Consider the following 6216-nt stretch of genomic DNA (forward strand, 5'->3'; position numbering starts at 1 on the left):
GGCAGAAAGACAATACGAAAATGACATCGCAAGCAAGGCAAAGACTCAGCCTAAATTGTTGCATAGCCACATTAGGAGAAAAACAACAGTAAAGGAACAGGTTATGAGATTAAGGATAGGGGCGGAAAGATTCACTACAAATGACAAGGAAGTGTGTGAGGAATTGAATAAGAAATTCCAGGAGGTCTTCACCTTAGAACAAGGAGAAATTCCAGAGGTAAGTGAGGGAATAGCTAACCAGGAACCACTGGAAGAGTTTGAGATTACCAGTGGGGAAGTAAGGAAGTGTTTACTAGAGTTGGACGTGACGAAGGCTATAGGCCCAGATGGAATCTCCCCTTGGGTTCTAAAGGAAGGAGCAAGAGAACTGAGCCTACCACTCTCCATAGTGTATAACAAATCACTGGCAACAGGGGAACTGCCAGATATTTGGAAAGCAGCTAACGTAGTCCCGATATACAAGAAAGGGGATAGACAGGAGGCACTGAACTACAGGCCAGTGTCCCTAACCTGCATACCATGCAAGCTGATGGAGAAGATTGTGCGAAAAAAACTAGTGGAGCATCTGGAGCGAAGGAACTTTGTAACACAGCATCAACATGGGTTCAGGGATGGCAGGTCCTGCCTCACAGGGTTACTTGAATTCTACGACCAGGCAACAAAAATAAGGCAAGAAAGAGAAGGGTGGGCAGACTGCATATTTTTGGATTGTCAGAAACCCTTTGATACCGTGCCACACATGAGGCTAGTGCGAAAGTTGGAGATGCAGGCTGGAGTGAGAGGGAAGGTACTCCGATGGATAGAGGAATACCTAAGCAACAGGAGACAACGAGTCTGTGTGAGGGGTGAGGTCTCAGATTGGCGAGACGTCACAAGTGGAGTCCCGCAGGGGTCAGTCCTTGGACCTATACTGTTTCTGGTATATGTAAATGATCTCCCAGAGGGTATAGATTCGTTCCTCTCAATGTTTGCCGACGATGCAAAAATTATGAGGAGGATTGAAACAGAGGATGATAGTAGGAGGCTACAAGATGACCTGGATAGACTGAGTGAATGGTCCAACAAATGGTTGTTGAAGTTCAACCCGAGTAAATGCAAAGTAATGAAACTAGGCAGTGGAAACAGGAGGCCAGGCACAGGATACAGAATAGGAGATGAAGTACTTAATGAAACAGACAGAGAGAAAGATCTAGGACTTGATATCACACCAAACCTGTCTCCTGAAGCCCACATAAAGAGAATAACGTCTGCGGCATATGCGAGGCTGGCTAACATCAGAACGGCGTTCAGGAACCTGTGTAAGGAATCATTCAGAATCTTGTACACCACATATGTAAGACCAATCCTGGAGTATGCGGCCCCAGCATGGAGCCCGTACCTTGTCAAGCACAAGACGAAGCTGGAAAAAGTCCAAAGGTATGCTACTAGACTAGTCCCAGAACTAAGAGGAATGAGTTATGAGGAAAGGCTACGGGAAATGCACCTCACGACACTGGAAGACAGAAGAGTAAGGGGAGACATGATCACAACCTACAAAATCCTCAGGGGAATCGACCGGGTAAACAAGGATGAACTATTCAACACTGGTGGGACGCGAACAAGTGGACACAGGTGGAAGCTGAGTACCCAAATGAGCCACAGAGACGTTAGAAAGAACTTTTTCAGTGTCAGAGTAGTTAGTAAATGGAATGCATTAGGAAGTGATGTGGTGGAGGCTGACTCCATACACAGTTTCAAATGCAGATATGATAGAGCCCAATAGGCTCAGGAATCTGTACACCAGTTGATTGACGGTTGAGAGGCGGGACCAAAGAGCCAGAGCTCAACCCCCGCAAGCACAATTAGGTGAGTACACACACACATGGTTTAAATTAATTAATTAATTAAATTAATTAATTTAATTATTTTAATTAAACCCATGGTTTAATCAGAGATGTAGGCTAGCTAAGCAGGAAAGTAAAAGGGCATGGAGAAACTATAGGAATAACAGGACTCTGGAGAGCAGAGAAAGATACCAGAATGCCAGGAATGAATATGTCAGGATGAGAAGAGAGGCAGAAAGACAATACGAAAATGACATCACAAGCAAGGCAAAGACTCAACCTAAATTGCTGCATAGCCACATCAGGAGAAAAACAACAGTAAAGGAACAGGTTATGAAATTAAGGATAGAAGGATTCACTACAAACGACAAAGAAGTGTGTGAGGAACTGAATAAGAAATTCCAGGAGGTCTTCACCTTAGAACAAGGAGAAATCCCAGAGATAAGAGAGGGAATAGCTAACCAGGAACCACTGGACGAGTTTGAGATTACCAGCGGGGAGGTAAGGAAGTGTTTACTAGAGTTGGATGTGACAAAGGCTATAGGCCCAGATGGAATCTCCCCATGGATACTAAAGAAAGGAGCAGAGGAACTGTGCCTACCACTCTCCATAGTGTATAACAAATCACTGGCAACATAGGAACTGCCAGAAATTTGGAAAACAGCTACCGTAGTCCCTATATACAAGAAAGGGGATAGACAGGAGGCACTGAATTTCAGGCCAGTGTCCCTAACCTGCATACCATGCAAGCTGAGGGAGAAGATTGTGCGAAGAAAGCTAGTGGAGCACCTTGAGCGAAAGAACTTTGTAACACAGCATCAACATGGGTTCAGGGATGGCAGGTCCTGCCTTACAGGGTTACTTGAATTCTACGACCAGGCAACAAAAATATGGCAAGGAAGAGAAGGGTGGGCAGGCTGCATATTTTTGGATTGTCAGAAAGCCTTTGATACAGTGCCACACAAGAGGCTAGTGAAAAAGCTGGAGATGCAGGCTGGAGTGAAAGGGAAGGTACTCCATTGGATAAAGGAGTACCTAAGCAACTGGAGACAACGAGTCTGTGTGAGGGGTGAGGTCTCAGATTGGCAAGACGTTACGAGTAAAGTCCCGCAGGGGTCAGTCCTTGGACCTATACTGTTTCTGATATATGTAAATGATCTCCCAGAGAGTACAGAATCGTTTCTCTCAATGTTTGCCGATGATGCAAAAATTATGAGGAGGATTGAAACTGAGGACGATAGTAGGAGGCTACAAGATGACCTAGATAGACTGAGTGAATGGTCCAACTGTTGAAGTTAAACCCAAGCAAATACAAAGTAATGAAACTAGGCAGTGGATACAGAAGGCCAGACACAGGATACAGAATAGGAGATGAAGTACTTAATGAAACGGACAGAGAGAATGATCTAGGAGTTGATATTACACCAAACCTGTCTCCTGAAGCCCACATAAAGCGAATAACGTCTGCGGCCTATGCGAGGCTTGCTAACATCAGAACAGCGTTCAGGAACCTGTGTAAGGAATCATTCAAAATCTTGTACATCACATATGTAAGACCAATCCTGGAGTATGCGGCCCCAGCATGACGCCCGTACCTTGTCAAATACAAGACGAAGCTGGAAAATGTCCAAAGGTATGCCACTAGACTTGTCCCAGAACTAAGAGGCATGAGTTACGAGGAAAGGCTGCGGGAAATGCACTTACGACACTGGAAGACAGAAGAGTAAGGGGAGACATGATCGCAACCTACAAAATCCTCAGAGGAATCGACCGGGTAAACAAGGATAAACTATTCAACACTGGTGGGACGCGAACAAGGGGACACAGGTAGAAACTGAGTACCCACATGAGCCACAGAGACGTTAGAAGGAACTTTTTCAGTGTCAGAGTAGTTAACGGATGGAATGCATTAGGCAGTGATGTGGTGGAGGCTGACTCCATACACAGTTTCAAATGTAGATATGATAGAGCCCAATAGGTTCAGGAATCTTTACACCTGTTGACTGACAGTTGAGAGGCGGGACCAAAGAGCCAAAGCTCAACCCCCGCAAGCACAAATAGGTGAGTACACACACACACACACACACACACACACATATATATATATATATATATATATATATATATATATATATATATATATATATATATATATATATATATATATGTGTATATATGTCGTACCTAATAGCCAGAACGCACATTTTGGCCTACTATGCAAGGCCCGATTTGCCTAATAAGCCAAGTTTTCCTGAATTAATATATTTTCTCTAATTTTTTTCTTTTGAAATTATAAAGCTACCCATTTCATTATGTATGAGGTCAATTTTGTTTTATTTGAGTTAAAATTAACGTAGATATATGACCGAACCTAACCAACCCTACCTAACCTAACCTAACCTATCTTTATAGGTTAGGTTAGGTTAGGTAGCCGAAAAAGTTAGGTTAGGTTAGGTTAGGTAGCCGAAAAAGTTAGGTTAGGTTAGGTTAGGTAGGTTAGGTAGCCGAAAAACAATTAATTCATGAAAACTTGGCTTATTAGGCAAATCGGGCCTTGCATAGTAGGCTGAGAAGTGCGTTCTGGCTACTAGGTACGACATATATATATATATATATATATATATATATATATATATATATATATATATATATATATATATATATATATATATATATATATATATACATATATATATATATATTTATATAATTTGGGTACTATCTCTGGTGCCAATGTGGGGACCCATAGCCTCGGAGAAGAAAATAAAAAGAATTCAGAGGAGACCTTGTGGTTTCTCACTGAACACTAATATGTTCTTCTCCTACCACCCCCATTCTTTTGTATGTACACATATATATTTACTTTATTTGAACTTTGTTACAAAAAAGGAGTTACATATGGGTTACAAAGATGGTTATCATAGGTTGTCGAGTTCCTCCAGCTCCTCAGATGGCGGGCAGGAACCCTGGATGCAGTGCGCATTTCTCCTCTGTATCGCCACACTGAGGCGCTGGAAAAGAAAGCTTGCAGCTCTTGGGTCCCTTGTTGTTTCAATGAGCCTAGAAACCAGTTCCTTCAAAAAACTGGTAGCACTTTTACCCCAGGCGCCGAGTGTCTCAGAAGCAATGGGGACAAAATTGTAGTGGTGATCCAGTTCTCTATACTTACGGGATTTGGCTGCTTCCCTGTGGGTGGCAGCGCCACCTGGTTGTGCAACACTGAAGTTAATGTAGGTGTTAGCCAGGGTTGATACGCACGTGTAGTCCCATACCAACTGCTTGCCATTCTTCCAGGGGTTCACTGTGATACCATCCGGGCGACCAATAAGAGCATCAGAGTTACGGGGCGTTAGGTAACGGGGCTCTCTTTCAGCTGGGCATCCAGCTGTGGTGAGGCTCCTCTTGATGATGTCGTTAACTTCATTGTGCCTCGAGTGCCATCCCCCTGTGCTTTGGCAGAGTAGGCCATGGTGGCCGTACCTGTCACCCACCACCTCGCCGCAAATACACCTATATCTGGTGTGGATTGGGGCATCAAGGCGGAGGGCGACAGCAATTCGGTGGGCGTGTGGTGTGAGACGCGTGCCAGTTGCCGACATTGGGGTTGCTAACAGGAAATCCCCTGCATGTGGTGCTGCTACTGCTGTGAGGCGAGCAATGTCGTGTTGTGTTGTTGCAGCACCCAGGCACTCTGCAGCAACTTGGTCTACAATGGGGCCATCCCAGCTGGATTGCCTGTGGGCTTTTGGGGATGGTGGTTGAGGTGATTGGCCTGCACGAGAGGCCCACTCTGTGGCACAGCGTGTAAAATTGGGATCATTACACCTGCCAGCTGATGTAAGTGGGCAGGTAGAATTTCCTTCACAAGGTCGTCGGATGCTGATAAGGAGGACAGGAAGGCTGGAACAGCGATTTGCGTTGCTGTTCGAACTCCGAGGCCCCCAAGTCTTACGGGAAGAGAGGCTTGTTTCCACTGTAGGTCATCGAGAGAGAGGTTAAGGGCTTTTTCTAGCATTGATTTCAGTAACCGGTCATACTCCCTTAGTTTTTGGCTACTGTAAGATGGTGAACACCTCAGAAAGTAGGTTAACCTGGGGAGGGACAGACATCTGGTGATGAGGTAGAGTGCATCATGAGCATCAATATCCTCAATCCTCCCATCCATCCTCTTAAGGTCGGCGATTTTCTTATCAAGGACCTCATCGATGGCTTTCAACCCCAGGGGGAGCTCCTAGGAGTGTGCTCTCTTCAGGTTTAGTTGTATGGATATTTGGCAGAAGACCCTCTATTCTCTCTACGATGCCCTGGTTGGAACATTATTTCACATTTAGAAGGGTTCAGGGTGAGGCCTAAAACTGCACCTTGCTCCTGGATTTTTCTGATGTCCTCCAGG

Source organism: Procambarus clarkii, chromosome 14 (genome assembly GCF_040958095.1).
Source record: "Procambarus clarkii isolate CNS0578487 chromosome 14, FALCON_Pclarkii_2.0, whole genome shotgun sequence".
NCBI lineage: Eukaryota > Metazoa > Arthropoda > Malacostraca > Decapoda > Cambaridae > Procambarus > Procambarus clarkii.